Here is a 19,199-nt window from a genome sequence, read left to right as displayed (position 1 = left end):
CAGTGCTATACAAACTGAGACTTACATACACACAGGTGCTCGTTAACAGAATGAGAGTCAGGTGCGGGTGGTCATGTTACCATGATGTAGAGGTGCAATGGCTGCTGGGAATTGAAATCCCGAATTCTCTCCGGAGATTCATAACATTCTGACAGCTGTCATCAATTAAATTATTCTGATTAAGCCCAAATAAAGACCAGCTTTTTCTGTAGGATTTTCTTGACACCATAGTTTCATCTTACTGTTGACACAGAGTTTACAAAGCATGTACAGCATCTCACTGTCGAAAGGAATTGACAAGGAGAGATGTTTAAAAGATTTTCCAAAACATTAGATGTACCATTGAACACCATGAAGGCCATCATCAACAAGTAGAGAAAATGGAGCACCACAGTGACATTACTAAGAATAGGACGTCCCTCCAAAATTTACAAAAGAACAAGACAAAATCTTACTGGGGAGGCTTCCAAGAGACTTACGGGCATTAAAGTGTACCTATTATGGTTTTGAAACGTGCCTAATTTTGTTTTAAATGTCTCATACTATAGACCTATATGCATCCAAGGTCAAAAACACTTTAATTTGCCCATAATTTAAATTGCAGCATTACTTCTCCCCAAGTGTAATTCAAGGATCCATTCTAAAGGATTGATTCTAAACTCCTTTCAGAGAGCCTTCTCTGCTCTGATTGGTCAGATGTCCTAGTCTGTTGTGATTGGGTTTACAGCGTGTGTCGAAAAGGAAACGCCCACTACCATAACAGAGTTTCAGCTGCATCTGAAAAAATGTCTGTTAGCAGAGGCTAACAGCTAACAGCTGTGCACTGGCTGTACACATATACAACAATATTAATTTGAGCCCGAGTCCGATAGTGATAATCGTATACAAGCTGTTCGCGAGCAGCCATTGAAGACCAGAGGTGATTTTGTTACCAAATTATGTAGGTTAGTATAGGAAGTAAGTCTGGAGTTACTAATGACTTGTTTCAGGTGTTCAGAATCGGTTCTTTCTTTTGGTAGTCAATAACTCCATTTGCTGTGCACTTTGCAGACTTTTTACATTCACAAACAGCTATATTACATACTACATGAAATGTAATATCTCAAAAAAAACATAAAAGGTGCACTTTAAAGGAGCGGTTGGAATATCTGACAAATACTGATTACTCTCTGCATATGACAACAATCTGTCATATTCTTCACGTCTGTGCTATGGGGTAGGGTGGCTAGACGGAAGCCCTTTATCACAAAATCATCTAAGCCCAACTAAATCAAACCATGTGGCAAATGTGTTACAGTCTGATGAGACCAATTCCAAAAAGTATAATAATTCCAAAAGGTATGCTTGGTGCAAAAAAAAAGCAAATCAACAGAAGATACCCATGTTGAAGCATGGTGGTGGTAGCATTATGCTTTAGGGCTTCTTTTCTTCAGCCAGAAATGGGCCTTTCATCAAGGTGGAGGGAATCATGAATAGCTACAAATACCTGACAATTTTAGTGCAAAACATTCAGGTGTTTGCTGGTAAGCTGACGATGAAAATGAATTTCACCTTTCAGCATGACAATGACTCAAAGCATACATCCAACTGAACAAAGGAATAGCTTAACCAAAAGAAGATCTATGTTTTTGAATGGCCTAGCCAGAGCCCACACCTAAATCCAACTGAAAATCTGTGGGGTGACCTGAAGCGAGCTGTGTACAGGATATGCCCTCACAATTTGACGGATTTAGAATGTTTTTGCAAGAAAGAGAGGAAATTTATAGCCAAGTCAAGATGTGCCACGCTGATAGACTTCTACCCAAAAAGAGTGAGTGGTGTAATAAAATCAAATGATACTTCAACAAAGTATTAGGTTAGGGGTGCGCACACTTATGCAGCTAAGTTTGTTTTTTATTTTTCCCTAAAATGTTTCTGATGTATTTCACTTAATTTTTCTATGTTGTAATTTCACATTGTGGGTGGAAAAAGTTCTGACATGATTTATCTTGGTTTCAAATTTGTCAATCACATGAAAACCTGCCATTTTAACAGGGGTGTGTAGACTTTTTACATCCATTGTACATGTGCAGCTCATGCATTCCATAGGATAATATTTATTCATATGGATATGCTTTGTGGCATATAAAGCTTGCATGAGGGAGCGCAGTAATTCAGCAGCAATCTGCTAAACCACCTTATTAGGGCAGTGGTGTTTCCATGGCAATGCAGCACATTTAGAGAGAGAGTGGGATGTGATGAGAGGGAGGGATAACTGTTTTCAAAGATATGTGAAGGGATAGCAGGTGGAACTAAAAGAGGCAAGGTTGAGATATTATAACTTAGACAGGATTAGATTGAGTGTTTAGAATCAATATATGTTCATACACCGATCAGCCATAACACTAAAATTTTGCCTATTATGGTGTAGGTCCCCCTTGTGCTGCTAAAACAGCTCTGTCAAAGTAACATCTACATGAAATCCAGGTCCCAAAGTTTCCCAGCAGAACATTGCCCAGGGCATCACACTGCCTCTGCTGGCTTGCCTTAGTGCGTCCTGATGCCATCTCTTCCCCAGTAAAGCGATGCACTGCGTGTGCCATCCACCCAGCCATCCACATGATATACAAAAAAAATGTGATTCACCAGACCAGGCCACCTTCTTCCATTGTTTCATGGTCCAGTTCTGATGCTCTCACATGCCCATTGTAGGTGCTTTCAGTGGTGGACAGTGGTCAGCATGGGCACTCTGACTGGCTGTAAACTATTGGTAGTGTAGCAGTAATAGGGATATCTGTAGCAGCAAATTGTTTACTGTTCATTGTAATGTATTTCTACCATTCAGGCAGAAAGGAGGAAGTCGTAGACAGGCTTGAACCAACTCAAAGCGTTTCTTTATTTTCTCTTTTCCGCTTTTCAGTGTTTTCACACACATATCCTGTAGACCGCCATGAACTTGAATGGCTGAAGTGCCAGATACCAACGAGTGATCCATGAGTTGGCATCTTTCATGCAGTGGAGCCACTGGAGCGGGGCGTGGTCTGAACAGAGGGTGAAGGCCCATCCCAGCAGATAGTATCGGAGGGTGAGAACCACCCATTTAATGGCTAGACACTCCTTCCCTATTGTGCTGTATTTAATCTCTCACACAGAGAGCTTGCTGATGTACAGCACGGGGCGCTCCTCCCCCTCCACCACCTGGGATAAAACGGCCCCAACCCCCTGTCCAATGTATCTGTCTGTATAATAAAAGGGAGAGAGAAGTCAGGAGGATGTAAGAGTGGTCTGCCACAGCTTTTACCTGAGTGAATGCCTGCTAGCACAGCTCCATCCACTGGACCGGATCTGCTGCTCTCTTTTTAGTCAGATCAGTCAACAGGCTGGTGACGTCCGAATAATTAGGTACAGACCTACAGTAATAGCCAGCCAGCCACAGAAACTGTTTCACCTTCTTTTTAGCCTTGGGCAGACCGCAGTCCCTGCTGTTTTATAAATTTGGGGACACGCCTGCCCATGGCCCAAGTGGAAGCTCAGATACCATACTTCCACCCATCCAATCGCACACTTCTTTTGGTTCACTGTGAACCCTGCCTGCCTCAGCAATCTCAGAACAGCTCTCAGGTGCTGCATGTGCCTCTGTCAATCATTGCTGTAGGTAATAGTGTCTTGTAAGTAGGCAGCGGTATACATGAGGCGCTGGAATGTTTCAGGGGCCCTGAACAACCCAAAAGGAAGGGTCATGAATTGGTGTAACCCAAATGAAGTGGAAAAGGCAGTTTTTTCATGAGATATTAGAGTCAAGGGGATCTGCCAATATCCCTTTGTCAAATACAGTGTCGACTAAAAGTGAGCCACACCTAACCGATCGAGCAGTTTGTCACTGCGAGGCATCGTGAAAAAAATGGCCTTTTCCACAAAGTTTGGGTTGCATCAATTCACGTCCCTTCCTTTTGGGTATGTCTCGCATTGGGTATGTGTCTAATTTAGACACCACGTTGACGTTTCTAAAGTCCACACAAAAGAGGATCGTCCTTGGGACCTAAACCACCAGACTGCTCCAGTTACTGTGGGACTCCTCGATTACCCCTATGTCGAGCATAGGAGGTCCTGTACCCAGGACTGCTGTAGTCTGTCCCGGACTACATTTTTTTTGTGTTTGAGCAGCCGATAGGGGCGGCTGTGTACCACCACCCCAGGGTTGTCTCAATGTGGTGTTCTATGAGATTAGTGAGAGGCGAGAACATGTCGGAAATTTCCCCCTGCAATGAAGTAACGTTCGTGAATTGGGATGTAGAGAGGTGGTCTCCATAAGAGTGGATTGAACTCCACTCCCCTGGAATACATTGGGGAGCCGGACCAACGCTCCCACCTCCATCACGTGGCATTGGTCCTGGAAATGCCCAGGCTCACTGCAGCGCCAGCACACCGGCTCAGGCATTACCTGGATTCACCAGCCTGGGGGAGAGAGGAGACAGACACATAGGGAGGGGGAGTTAAAGCAAGGGTTCAGGCATGGGTTTTGGGGAAATTGGCCACCATCTCACAGGGACGTGGGAAGGAGGAGGAGAGACACGAGGGCGAGAGAGAGAGAGAGAGGAAGAAGGGAGGGGCACGCCTGCCCTCACACACACACACACACACGGGTCTGTGCTGGTGGCACTCTGTCTCTCGAGGCGTGTGTCTCTCTTCCTCTTATCCTCACCTCATCTCACTGCAACACAGAACATCCATTAAGAGAATTCCCCACAGGCGTGCACTCCTTACCACTCACCTTCTACGGCTCCACTATCCATTCACAAACTGGCGCTTGTGCATGCCCCCCTCCACAATTTCAAAAAGTGTCTGATGCAGCTTTGTAAAGTGTGGTCTGCAGTGGTATTGAGTCATACTGGGTTAGGTGTTTGACTAGCCGAGGTAAGCATCGGGAGGCAGCAGGTTGTTGAATATCTGACTCAGGGAAGAAACTGTTGCGGTGTCTGTGGTGGTGGCATGGATGCTTCTGTACCTTCTGCCAGATGGCAGGAGGGTGAAGTAGCAGGCTCAGTTTTGTTATCAGTTGTTGTGGGATGATTGTGTTGAATGCTGAACTGAAAATTATGAACAGCATTGTTAGTTCTTATAATCCATTTTGTCCAGATGGGTCAGAGAGGTGGATGATGGCAGATATAGCATCCTCTGTTGAGTAGTTGGGACAGTAGGTGTACTGGAATTGGTCTAGTGTGATGGCAAGACTGCTCTTTGTGTTTCATGACTAGCTGCTCACAGCACTGCATGATGATAGTTGTGAATACAACGGGCTGGTAGTCATTCAGCCCGGACACAGATGATTTCTTCAGCACATAAATGCTGGTTGACATCTTGAATCACGCAGTCATGACTGCTTGGCTCAGATAAATTTTGAAGATGTTCATGAGGACATTTGGAAGCTGATCAGCACATTCCCTGTGTACCCGGCCAGATATGTTGTCAGGACCATCAACTTTCCATGGGTTTACTCTGGACAGTCTTCCTGACGTCTGCTGCAGACAAACACAGTACTTGGTCTGTGTGAGCTGGGGTGGTTTCCCTGCAGGCATTTTGTTCTGTGCTTTGAACCATGCGTTGAAATTGTTCAGTGCATCTGGGAGTAGGCCTCACCAAATTCAAATTTTACTTGCAACCATACACAGTACAATGTGTAGTGAAATGCTTTTTTATATTCCGAGACATAAAATAGAATTTACAGAAAAAAAGTTTTGAAAAAGTATATCAAAAGTCTAAACAATATAAGGTAGGATATAAAGATGGGTGGCAGAAACAGTCTGACTATAATTGTGTATATCTCATACAAAATAGTTTTATATTTTCAAACAAAATACAACATAAAACAAAGGCAACCTGAATGTACACACAATAAAGTGTTTTTTTGTTTTTTTTTTTAGAAGCAAAAAATATTATCCAGCACCTATCACCCATGTGAAAAACTAAGTGCCCCCTTAAACTTAAAATCTGGTTATGTTTCCATTAGCAACAATAATGGCAATCAAACGCTTCCAATAACTGGAGATCAGTCTTTCACTTACTTCTAGGACTAGGATTTACTCCTATACTGTGGATCATTGTCTTGCTGCATAATCCAGTTGCGTTTGAATTTCAACTTATTTTCACTGACATCCAATGTTGGGGAGTAGCTAACTAAAAGTACCAACGCTATTAACTTAACTACATTTTTCAGTAACATAACAGTAAAATAAATGGTCTGCACTTATATAGTGCTTTTTTTCCAAAGTGCTTTACATTGTGTCTCATTCACCCATTCACACTCACAAACCAATGGTAGCAGAGCTGCCATGCAAGGTGCTAACTTGCCATCAGGAGAAACTGGGGGTTCAGTGTCTTGCCCAAGGACACTTCGGCATGTGGAGTCATGTGGGCCGGGAATCGAACTGCCAACCCTACGATTAGTGGACAACCCTCTCTACCACCTGAGCCACTGCTACCCCAGTAGCTCTGCTATTTAAAAAATAGTGCAGCTTTTCCAGTAACGAGTTACTTTTTCAAATGAGCAGCGATGTATTGCGACCAGTTGTTACTTTTCTTTGTCCAGTTAAAACGGTGCTCTTCATTGCTTATCTGCGGTGCCCTCTTCCTTCACAGGAATTAGGAGCCCCATTGTAGCTCACAAGGACAGGAAGAGGCCATCTGATGACACGTAAAGCAACCAATCACAGTTAGTTACGTGATGTATGGGATGGGTAAATGATAAACCATAATAAATTAACACTGGAGTTTATTCTCTGATACAGAAAATATTACTGGTGCTTTGTTATTAATAGGCAAAACAACACAATGTTTACATTTACTTACAAATAAAATTATTCAAGTTTAAATAAGTTTATCAGTGCATGCCAAATGGGTTTATTTTATGTTCTGAATACAAAAGTCTGACTGTATTCCTCAACATCTTGTTTAAGAGAGCAACAACAAAAAAAATTCCTATCTTAACTTATGTATTATTTATTATTATGTCCATGATTCATTAATTAATCAGTGGTGACAAAACATGATGATGATAATTTATCGGTGTATGTATGTATGTATGTATGTATTATTATTATTATTATTATTATTGGCCTATTGGAGATATTGATTATTCATCCTTATACCACAGCGCTGTTGAATTCTTGATTCTGATCGAGAAGGCTCTAAGGACCTGACCTGAGAGGTCCCCAGTTTATAGGCAGTTGTGCGAGATCTTGGAGTGTCTCGAATGGTTTCATCCACCCATGGCTGCTGGTTAGGAAATGTTCTGATGATTGTTTGTGGACTGCATCATCCTCCAGTTTACAGATAAATCCCACAACCACTTCTGTAAACACGTTGATGCCATTGGAGCTACGCCTGAACATGTCCCAGTATGTGTCATCCAGAGCATCCTGCAAAGCGGCCACTGATTGGTCCATCTAGCGTGCAACCTATCTCTCAGCCAGAGCTTCCTGTTTCAAGCTTTATTTATATATGTGCATGATCAAGATGGCAGCATGGTCCAAGTTCCCAAAATGTGGCTGAGACTGTGCCTTGTAGCTGTCTTTGAATGGAGTGTAGAAATAGTCCAGTATCCTTTCGTCCCCGGTGGGGCAGGTGATATGTTGGTGGAAGTTTGGCACAGGTACGTTTGAAATTGGCACTGTTAAAGTCCCCCACCACAATGAGCACAACGTTCTGATGATGAGTGTCTGGTCAAGAGTCTGGTGTTGAGTGAGAGCCTCATGTAGTTCACATGAGGCAGTGTCTGTGTCTGCCTGAGGTGGAAAATAAATGACGCTGGTTATGACCAAAGTAAATTACAGAGGAAGGTAGAAAGGGATGCATTTGATGGTCAGGAGCTCCAGGTTGGGTGAGCAGGAGCGTGTGCGATTAACAGTGTTTGTGCTGTCTCACCAGCTGCTGTTTACCATCAGACACACTTCACCTCCCCTTCCCTTACCTGATTCCATTGTTCTGTCAGTGAGGTAAACCGAGAATATCTTGGCCAGCTGGATGGCGTGGTCTGGTACTGCTCGGTTCAGCCATGTCTCAGTGAGGCAGAGGAGGTTGCAGTCCCGAATGTTCCTCTGGAACGTAACGCTGGCCCTGAGGTTGTCAAGCTTGTTCTCCAGAGACTAGTCATTGACCTTTAGCTGGAACTTGGTGTGGGAGATCACATCGTCGACCTTTAGCTGGAACTTGGCGTGGGAGGTCGCCTCGTTGACCTCAGACAGGAACTTGGCGTGAGTAGCCGTCTCTTCGACCTCGGACAGGAACTTGACTTTATGCTGGAGCTTTGCAGATAAGACCGCCTTGTGGGTCTCATGCTGGAGCTCTGGGAATGAGACCACCTCGTGAGTCTCATGCTGGAACTCTGGGAATGAGACCACCTCGTGAGTCTCATGCTGGAGCTCTGGGGATGAGACCGCCTCGTGGGTCTCATGCTGGAGCTCTGCAGGTGAGGCCACCTCGTGGGTCTCAGGTTGGAGCTCTGGAGATGAGGTTGCCACGTTGACCTCAGGTTGGAGATCGGCAGGTGAGACCACTTCTCGGGTCTCAGGCTGGAGCTTTGGGGAGGAGGTCACCCTGTTTGCCTGCTCATAATAGGTGGTGAATGACGGCAGGGCACCCCCCATACTTATACCCCCGAACACAGTCACGAGTAGTCCCACAAACTGAGTTACATTCTCAAGTCCCCTGGATCCCATGGCCAGTAGACGCTGTGCCCACTGGCGGGCTGGGCCAAAAAACCGGGACAACATGAACCTTACCATTGCGACTCGTCGGGCTTGGGGTCCGCTAGGCTTGCAAAATAGAACTGGCAGTCAACAAGAAAATATTCAGGGTAGCCAAAAAACCCATCATACGGATTTGGGAGTTTTATAACAGTCCACTGGGGTAACTGGATCGAATCCAAAGCTGGGACACAATGAACCCGAGCCACTGCCCTTTCTCCGGCTTGGGGTTTGCCAGCGTGCGTCTTCTCCGTCTTCCTGCTGCATCCATGGTGAGGCGAAGTATTCTGTCCTGTAATCCACGTAATGTAGGTTAGGAGGGATGTAAATGCAGATAAGAGTTTATTTAGAGAGAGACAGGCAGACAATCAAAAACATGAGACAATAGTGAGGTCAAGAAACAGGCAATGGGTCAGGCGATCGGCAAACAGGCATAAACTGGGCAAGGCAAGAATTGAGAACGAGAAACAAGAAGCAAGATCAACAAACATGAAACAAAACAAGGAACAGGGTATAAACGCCTGGTATGGTGATAACACTCAATACTTTGCCAAGTTATTGTGTACAAACAGTCTCTTTATACTGTGGTTGTGAGAGCTGTGAATTGGTTTCAGGTGTGCGTGATTAGAATGAATTTGAGTGTTCTATGAATTTCAGTCCATGGTGGCCATGTTTGTAGGCCGCAGTGCAGGATGGGAAATGTAGTCACTGGTTTGCTGTGATATGACCGTATTCTTCGTAACTGTTGTGAAATTGTACAGGAAGGTGCTTTGTAAAAAATAAAAGGCTCTCCAGAAATGGGTTATGGGTAATATTATGCCCCATCTTTAGAATATGTTTGATACTATTTACTCCAGTGGCTTCAGAATGGTTAAACGTATTACCTCAAACCAAATTGTTCAATATTATGCACCTTCTCTCCAATATAGTGCATGTCTTACTTTGACAAGTGTAACTGTTGCTAAATATTAATGAATTTAATATTTCTACAAGTGTCCCCATTGCCAAAATTCATACAGGTGTCCCTAATACTTGTTTAGCCTTATGTGTTCTACAACTAAGAAGGAGATTGTTGTACAGTGTTTCCATCTTTGTGAGATAATCCTATTTTCTCCTGTTTGAAGAAACCTTAAGTAAGCAAATCTAACTAGTAGGCATAGGTATGCATGATTCATTAGTTACAAGCAGGGGCATTGCCTGACATAATACTGTACTGATTTTGCAAATACAAATGTTAATCTCTATATCAACAACCCCAAAAAAAATTTAAAACACAATACAAAAACCAATTGTGAATGTAAAGGCCATAAATTATATTGCATTGTCTGTTTGCTTCTTTTCATGGACTCTTTGTGGTGTCTGTGTGTGAAATGCTTTTCTTTTTCTCATCCTGATTTTTTAATATTACTGTGCCACCGACTTGGCAGCAGTGGGCAAACTAGCAACATGTTGGTTACAGATTAGGATGATTAATGTGGCTATAAAATAGCAGATTGTAGGGGCTCCTGAGTGGCACAACAGAACAGGTGGGAATTGGCCAAGACCAAATTAGGGAGAACATGGGGTGAAAAAGCAGATTGTTGTGATTAAAAGGTAAGGGGGAAAAGAGGGAAACACACCAATGAAGTCCCAAAGCCCCCTTTCACAGGAACTTTCTTCTGGCAAGCTCTGCAGACAGGGTTACCATCTTCTATTAAGTTTCCCTCAGCATTTTTATAAAATCCAAAATATGACCGCACTTCGGATTTTTTCCTCTTGGAAGATTGGAAATTCTCTCGAGCGCTGTCACTGCCTTCCACCATGTTCTCTAACTGAACTAAATGATTTTTATTACTATAAAAAAGCAAAACGGTGCTGCGGTGGGCAAGTGCTGTAATCGGTGTGCGGCTGAACACCATGTAACACCAGGAACACCGACTATTGCAGCAAGCCTAGTGACAACCATCCATCACTTTATAGTCAAATATAAAACCTTTAAATGATTTCATTGTGTGTATCTTTTTGTACAGTTTCAGCATATTTTAACAATACCATGATAATACTGATAAGCGTAATAGTTTTGGTCACGATAAATGTGATATGAAATTTTCATACCGTTACCTCTCTGCATAATATTATACAACTCTTTGTAGCAATATGTTAGGAAACTATTGAAGTTTTTGTGAAAAGAAATTTATTATAATTCGGATAACAGTTAAACATGGCAAAGTATGAGGTGTAGTATATTCTAAAGAAGATACAATCTTTTTGGGAGGAACTTCAAGGTGTGATTTTTTTTTTTTAATTTGTTTATTTTCTTTTTTTTCAATTGCTCTGACTTTTCAACATTATTATTTCGAAGATGTTATTTTGACTTACTAAGTCACTATATTGACTTAGTAAGCCAAAATAACATCTTCGTAATTGATAATAATGACAAAGCAATGGATTTTTCTAACACTGACATACTAAGTCAACTACTAACTACTTAGTAACTCACAATAATGAGACACTAAGCCAAAATAACTACATAGTAAGTCACGAATAATGACATAGCAATACAAAAAAATCACACTGACTATCTAAGTCAAACTACTGACATAGTAAGTCAAAATAATAATAGCAATAGATTTTCTTTACACTGACTTGGTCAGAATAACTACTTGGTAAGTAGAAACAACGAAATACTAAGTCATTATATTGACGTCCATGTCTTGTCATTTTTACTTACTTAGTGGTGTGGAAAAATGTTGTCATTATTTTGACTTTGTACAGTGCATCCAGAAAGTATTCACAGCGCTTCACTTTTTCCACATTTTGTTATGTTACAGCCTTATTCCAAAATGGATTAAATTCATTATTTTCCTCAAAATTCTACAAACAATACCCCACAATGACAACGTGAAATAAGTTTCTTTGAAATATTTGCAAATTTATTAAAAATAAAAAACAAAAAAAAAGCACATGTACATAAGTATTCACAGCCGTTGCTCAATACTTTGTTGAAGTACCTTTGGCACCAATTACAGCCTCAAGTCTTTTTGAGTATGATGCTACAAGCTTGGCACACCTATTTTTGGGCAGTTTCTCCCATTCTTCTTTGCAGGACCTCTCAAGCTCCATCAGGTTGGATGGGGAGCGTCGGTGCACAGCCATTTTCAGATCTCTCCAGAGATGTTCGATCAGGTTCAAGTCTGGGCTCTGGCTGGGCCTCTCATGGACATTCACAGAGTTGTCCTGTAGACACTCCTTTGTTATCTCGGCTGTGTGCTTAGGGTCGTTGTCCTGTTGGAAGATGAACCTTCGCTCCAGTCTGAGGTCCAGAGCGCTCTGGAGCAGGTTTTCATCAAGTATGTCTGTACATTGCTGCATTCATCTTTCCCTCGATCCTGACTAGTCTCCCAGTTCCTGCCGCTGAAAAACATCCCCACAGCATGATGCTTCCACCACCATGCTTCACTGTAGGGATGGTATTGGCCAGGTGATGACTGGTGCCTGTTTTCCTCCAGACATGGCGCTTGACGTTCAGGCCAAAGAGTTCAATCTTTGTTTCATCAGACCAGAGAATTTTGTTTCATCATGGTCTGAGAGTCCTTCAGGTGCCTTTTGGCAAACTCCAGGCGGGCTGTCTTGTGCCTTTTACTAAGGAGTGTCTTCCGTCTGGCCACTCTACCATACAGGCCTGATTGGTTGAGTGGTGTAGAGATGGTTGTTCTTCTGGAAGGTTCTCCTCTCTCCACAGAGACACGCTGGAGCTCTGTCAGAGTGACCATCGGGTTTTTGGTCACCTCCCTGACTAAGGCCCTTCTCCCCCAGGCGGCCAGTTCTAGGAAGAGTCCTGGTGGTTCCAAACTTCTTCCATTTACGGATGATGGAGGCCACTGTGCTCATTGGGACCTTCAATGCTGCAGAAATGTTTCTGTACCCTTCCCCAGATCTGTGCCTCGATACAATCCTGTCTCGGAGGTCTACAGACAATTCCTTGGACTTCATGGCTTGGTTTGTGCTCTGACATGCATTGTTAACTGTGGGACCTTATATAGACAGGTGTGTGCCTTTCCAAATCATGTCCAATCAACTGAATTTACCACAGGTGGACTCCAATCAAGTTGTAGAAATCTCAAGGATGATCAGTGGAAACAGGATGCACCTGAGCTCAATTTTGAGTGTCATGGCAAAGGCTGTGAATACTTATGTACATGTGCTTTTTTTGTTTTTTATTTTTAATAAATTTGCAAAGATTTAAAACAAACTTCTTTCATGTTGTCATTATGGGGTATTGTTTGTAGAATTTTGAGGAAAATAATGAATTTAATCCATTTTGGAATAAGGCTGTAACATAACAGAATGTGGGAAAAGTGAAGCGCTATGAATGCTTTCCGGATGCACTGTATGTCACTGACTTATCTTGTTGTTTTGACTTACGAAGTCATTATTTCGACTTAATATACTGTTATTTCAACTTACTAGTTATTTCTACCTAATTAAAAACACCCCACAATCCATAAATAAGACGAACTTATTGAATATTCATTTCTAATTCTTATTATTTATGTTGTTTCATAATACACTTAATTAATATGATATGCCATAATAGTAATTTGCCATATTTATATATAACACAATAAATGCCAAGATTAAAAAAAACAAACAAACATGCACACATTAGGATAGATCATAAAATTGTCAGCATGAAAAATTCCGACATGTACGTTTTAATTATTTCATTTAAAAATCTAAATTATAAGTTTGGTTTATTTAATTAATCCATAGCCATAGCCAAGAGTGCATTGTGTAGTAGTGATTTTCCCATGTTGTTTTAGCTTGAAAGAATCCACACATACTTAATGAATTACTGTCCAGAAAGCAATAAAACAGCAAAATTAGTTATTGATGCAAAGCTCTAGGCTACTGAAAACATGTACATTCAAAAGATTCTAATGGACAGTAGATGGAGCAAGAATAACATTAGAATGAACAGAGGATAGTACTCTAACTGTTAGGCTACATAACCATTCAGAATATTGGAATTTACTTTAGATTTGCCCTTTTTATAGGCAAGATTTGAGTGTCATTTGGAAAATTTGCAGTTACGAAGAGAAAAATTGGCAGCAGAAAAAAGAAATCAGAATAGGAAATACTTTCAAAACTCTCAAACTCTCACCCACTCCTACAATTATCTGTTGTTTGCACCTGCCTAATATATTTTTGACTTTTAATTTTTTATACAGTAGGTAGGCTACTAAATATGAGTGGATTAATGTAGTAAAGGAGTCAAGCAGTGCTGCATGAGCACCAGATGGGTACTCGCGTCAATTGACTTGACCTTTGTTTTGTCCCGTGAACTACATATGTGAAATTCATTCATTTATTCATCAACTTATCTTCAGCAAGTGCCTCATCCTGGTCAGTGTGATGGTGGATCCGAAATCTATCCTTGTAAGCACCCGGAGGAAACCCATACTGACATGGAGAGGACATGTGAATCTACACAGAGACAGTAACAAAAGTCGATGCCTATAAAATATTTAGTGATGTTTCAGTAATTATCACTCTATCACTCATTTTTGCACAAAAATTCTGAAATTCTTATCTGGAACCTAACTATACCCTCCAGTAAATTCAAATCCAAATACATTTGCATTTTTAGTGTCCATTTTTTGATTGGTTTGTGTATACAAAAAGAATAGACATAAAAAAAAAACATACTATATAATATAAATGCCATAAAAGTTAATACAAATAGAAAGGTTCTAACCCAACCCCCAATGCGTAAAATATTGAGCCCAGGTGGCTTCACTACCCTGATGCACTCGTTAATCCTGTGGTCATCAATGAAAACCCATTTGCTTCAGCTCTCCAATGCATTTATTGGCTTTGCAGATTAACCCTGTGCTTCATAGGTGAATGAATAGCACAGTCCACCATAAATTATACTTTCACTTTCATGTTTTTCTGCTTTTGTTCTTTAATGCCATATCTGCATCGTTGTCAGTAGGCAATGGTTTATTGCTTGTTTATTGCTATTTGGTGTGCGGTCATGTTGGCCAATCAAAACACTTCCATAAATTTTGGGGAAATTTACTGTCTCCTATAGTTGAGTTATATTCTACGTTCTTCTAGGGCTGCACAATTAATCGAATATCGATTGCGATTACGATTTTGACTGCCCACGATTACATGAATATGATCGACTGCGATGTTGACGTTTAAAGGTCGTCCTCCGCTCATAGAAAACTCCACTGCAGATCAAATCAAGCGCTTCCTAAACTTACAGCCAATCACCATAGAGTGGCGCAGGGATGATGTCATTTTGTAACGCCAAAACCCGGAAACGAGTTAGCAGTTTAGTGCTTGAGCTGCCAGCTTCGCTTCGTGCTCCAGCGCTTTGTGTGAAGAGAAATCATGAAACTAACATGATGCTAAATGCCACTGCAGAGGTTGTCGGGGACATTAAACGTCATCACGCCGAACAGGAAAAAACTTTGCAGATAAACTCAGGGCTCTACAGTGCAACCATTTCACTCGCATTTGCGACTGAAAAGTACTTTGTGCGACTGAATAAATATTTATTCACACTGGTGCGAGTGACCTGTTCGGAGTTGTAATACAATCGGAATAAAAACTACAGGAAGTCCAAAATGCATAAACGCCGCACAACAGTTACTTTTTCATCTCTTCAGTCTGCTTTTCATCTCTTCAGTCAACCAAACAAGTGTGTAAATACTGCAGAGAAGCCATTATGATGACAAGTAACTCGTACATCATCTGCTTCAACTTCCCGATCTCACAACCGCCATCTTTTATTGATCACGCAGAATGATCTGAACCTGCGACTGTGACCTGCTCGTGTAGACACAGCGGGGTTGGGCGGAGTAAATTAATAATAATGCTAACACTGCAAGGTGGGTTTAATTCAAACTTCTTTATTAAATAATTTCTCACCAATCATAATCAAGAGCAGCAACTGTTCAGAAGGAGTACGCTGCTGCTCTCCTCCACTCCCTTCACTAACTCTAATACACAGCGTATTCACTTCATTTAACTCAGGGTTGCCAGATATCACTAAAAGTGTCAACTACAGTTTCCATGTTTTGATTTAATCCCCCAAAAAACAATATTATCAGCAGACATGGAACACAGTACTGGGGAACCGATCTAAAAGGAACAACTAATAAATAAACAAACAAAAAAACTAATAAAATGCAAAGACAGAAAATGTGCTTAGTTATAAATTGTTAGATTTCACATATCTCAGGAATCTCAGATTATGCCTTATGCCTGTCAGATCGTCCGTCATGCCTTCCAGCCTGTTTTACCATTAACATCTATTAACAATTAGCAAGTGTGGTTTACCGTGGAGTGTTCAGGCCTGGGGGGTCTAAAATGAACATGCACTGACTTGATGCATGCTCATACAGACATCCCACTTTATTCATGCAAACCAAAATTATTTATACACTGATAAGAAGCAGTGCGTGGTTTCTACTGGTCCAGTTGTCAGACAGATTGAAACAAAACACACAGCACATAGTCATAATACAAAATAAGTCCTGTGTCATGTTGACACGGAAATATATTATAATATAATCAACGATAGCAGTTGATCAGCTTATTTAAAGAGGTAATTAAATGAATACAAGGTAATTAAATGATTACATTCATCATAGGTATTTGATAGCAGTTCATAATATAAGAGAGTACATGATATAAGAGAATTTCCTTTCAATCCTCTCTTTTATTCTAGTGTAGCACAGAATAAACCAAAAGGAATTCTCTTACGTCATGGGTTAACTGTCATAGGTTAACTGTTATGTCATAGGTTAAGAGAGGATTACTCTCACGAAAAAAAACAAACCTCGCACTCAGTAGTGGGCAAAAAAACCTCTAAGGAGGAAAAATTCCCACCCTGCCAGCACCAAGTGCTCGACAGCACCCTTTACACTTTTCTCGTGACTGATTGCGTTCACACTTGCTTTACAAACATTTTGTCACAGTAACAGAAAAAGACAATAACGTAAAAACATATTATTAATTTTGTGATTAGAGCTAATACAGAAAAAGCTGTATGTGTAAAGTGTGAGTTGGGTCAGCCAGCAGGACAGGCCAGATGCTCAGACCTCACCAGGGGTACAGGTACGTTCTCGAATGGGCAACCTGTTATAGAGAATAGGTGGAGGAAAAATAGAATGGACAAAGCTCATTTGTTAACAGCTTTTAACCAACTTGCATGTCTCCAGATCGGTCCTTCTGAGGTCATAACACTGGTCTCCTGGAACAAAAAAGTATGAGTTACTGTGGGGGGTAAAGGTAATTTTAATTTAGCACGTACACAACACGTCAAGCAATTTAGACACATAGTCGTCTAGGTGACTATCAATACTACTTCCTGTGGACTGAGAAAGGTTAGTAGACATTTTCCAAGCCGTGGGAGAGGGTTCGACCAAATAACACCTCAAAGGGTGAAAGGCCTGTGGTTTTAGATGGCATCATTCGAATTTCAGTAAGAACGGCATGTCTTTAAATAAATATTTAAAGGGATCAGGCAGTACTCTTTCGCAAAAATCCTGAAAATAGTTTTAGCATTTTCCCTCGCACATAGAAACGATATACAATGACCAGTAACATTCTATGCGGTCAAAACGGTTGGCATATGGGTAAAATCGACCTGCAGACATTCAAAAAGCATCAAAAGGCCTCTGGTTTACAGCAGAATCAGTGGTATTGTTTTGTAGACATATCAAACATCGTGAGAGATGTGTCTTTATTTGAGGACGTAAGTCACGTATACAAAATTTGGAGGTCATATCAGACAACACTCCTGATAGAGAACGATGTGAGACGCCGTCTTTGTTTTGACGATCGCGAGAGCTGTTGGTTTAGCACAGGAAGAGATTAGATTTTCGACTAGTGTGGAATTTGAGATTGCCGGGTTTAGAACACGATCTGTCTACAAAAACATACTTACTGTTAAACAAGGGAGTATCAGACAGATCAGATAGAATGCTACATGAACTAATTTCTTTTAAACAATCATGATTTTCAGTTAAAGGAATGGTGTCATCCTGTGAATTTAGCAGACAAATTTAATGGTCAAATTTGCGGTAGCACAGAGAATAGTTTCATAACCACTCCTGCGCTGAGCCGTCATGTGTTGTGTTTCAGTGTTGGATAATACCCGTTTCACCTGTGCAACACCAAAGAGTGACAGAAACCAATCATTCTGCAATCATTACCTACAGAGCAGCACTCCCAGCCACCGCCCAGCCACTGCCCGCAGACAGCCGGGTAGTCCAGCATGTTCCTGTGCCACCCCCAGAGTGTTCATGAGTGGGCAGAGATCGTAAAGTTTCGTGTAGTCTCCCTCCAGGACTAGAAAAGAACATATGTATGTGTCACAGGAGTATGTGTCCCAGGAGTCAAAAGTGGACTGAATGTTCTACGATGGCCCTGAGCTGTTTTGTAGCAGGCAGCTGAGAAGTCATAAACAACCGACATCTGGCCGTCCGACAGCCGTCTCTGTCCTTTTGATAAGAGAAAACCCAAATATTTGACTTCTGTTTTACATAGGTGCAATTTTGTACGTGAAACCGTGAATCCATTGTGAGCCAGATGTTCTAGCAGTCTCAAGGTTGCAGTTCAGCAGCTTCTGACTCAGCAGTGATAAGAAGATCGTCCCGTATTGCAGCACACGGGCGTCGTCATGGAGATCTTGCAGAGTCTCACCACACGAGAAAACACGGGGCCAACGTAGCCCTTCGGCAGGCGTGTCCAGGTCAGCTGGCGTCCCCTTGCATAAATGCAAACAGTGGCTGAACACTGAAACAACAGAGCACAATCTACCACGCTAAACCATGCATGGTGTGAAGCTATTAATGTAATGTAATAATAGAACAACAGGAAAAACACAACATTGATACACAGGTCTTGTGTAACTCGCCACGTGACATCAGGCTTGGGAACAGGATTAACAGGCGTGTTATACGGACTCACACAGGGCTTCAAAACACCTTGCTGTAACAGAGAATTAACAATAACATCAATATCAAGGGCTTTCGATTCAGACAAGGGATATTGTTTTACATACACAGGATGAGAATGTTTTGACTTAGCTGATAGGACATTGCATGTCCTTGTGGTCTAGAGAGTTAGGCAGAGTCTGTAAACTGGGATCTGATTCTGATTGAGACATATTCTGACAAATTGAGCTGATTTAGGAGATTTACTGCGTTTCCACAATCAGAGGTTTAGAAATTTAGAGCCCGAGAATGCAAAATTAAAAAGGACACTGCGGCATGTTTACGAATTCATGTGTGAAAATTAATTCATGATCCAAACGTTATAATAATTTGTACTCATATTCATAACAATCCCTGAATATTATATATAATGGCAATAAGAAGAAAGTATTTCGTTTGCACTCTTTTTTTAAAAAAAAAAAAAAAAAACTTTGTCATTTTTATGTGGATTTTACTTTTCAGTTTTTCATCTTTGGTTTTA

General features: G+C 41.4%; 1 protein-coding gene across 5 annotated transcripts in view; it reads left to right on the top strand.

Annotated features, from left to right (window-relative positions):
* The window catches only part of caskb (calcium/calmodulin-dependent serine protein kinase b), a 142,778-nt gene that overhangs the window by 62,682 nt on the left and 60,897 nt on the right, over window positions 1-19,199 (top strand). The gene's annotated exons all lie outside the window — the stretch shown is intronic.

Source organism: Ictalurus furcatus, chromosome 12 (genome assembly GCF_023375685.1).
Source record: "Ictalurus furcatus strain D&B chromosome 12, Billie_1.0, whole genome shotgun sequence".
Lineage (NCBI taxonomy): Eukaryota > Metazoa > Chordata > Actinopteri > Siluriformes > Ictaluridae > Ictalurus > Ictalurus furcatus.
This window is presented reverse-complemented; position numbering and strand designations above follow the sequence as displayed.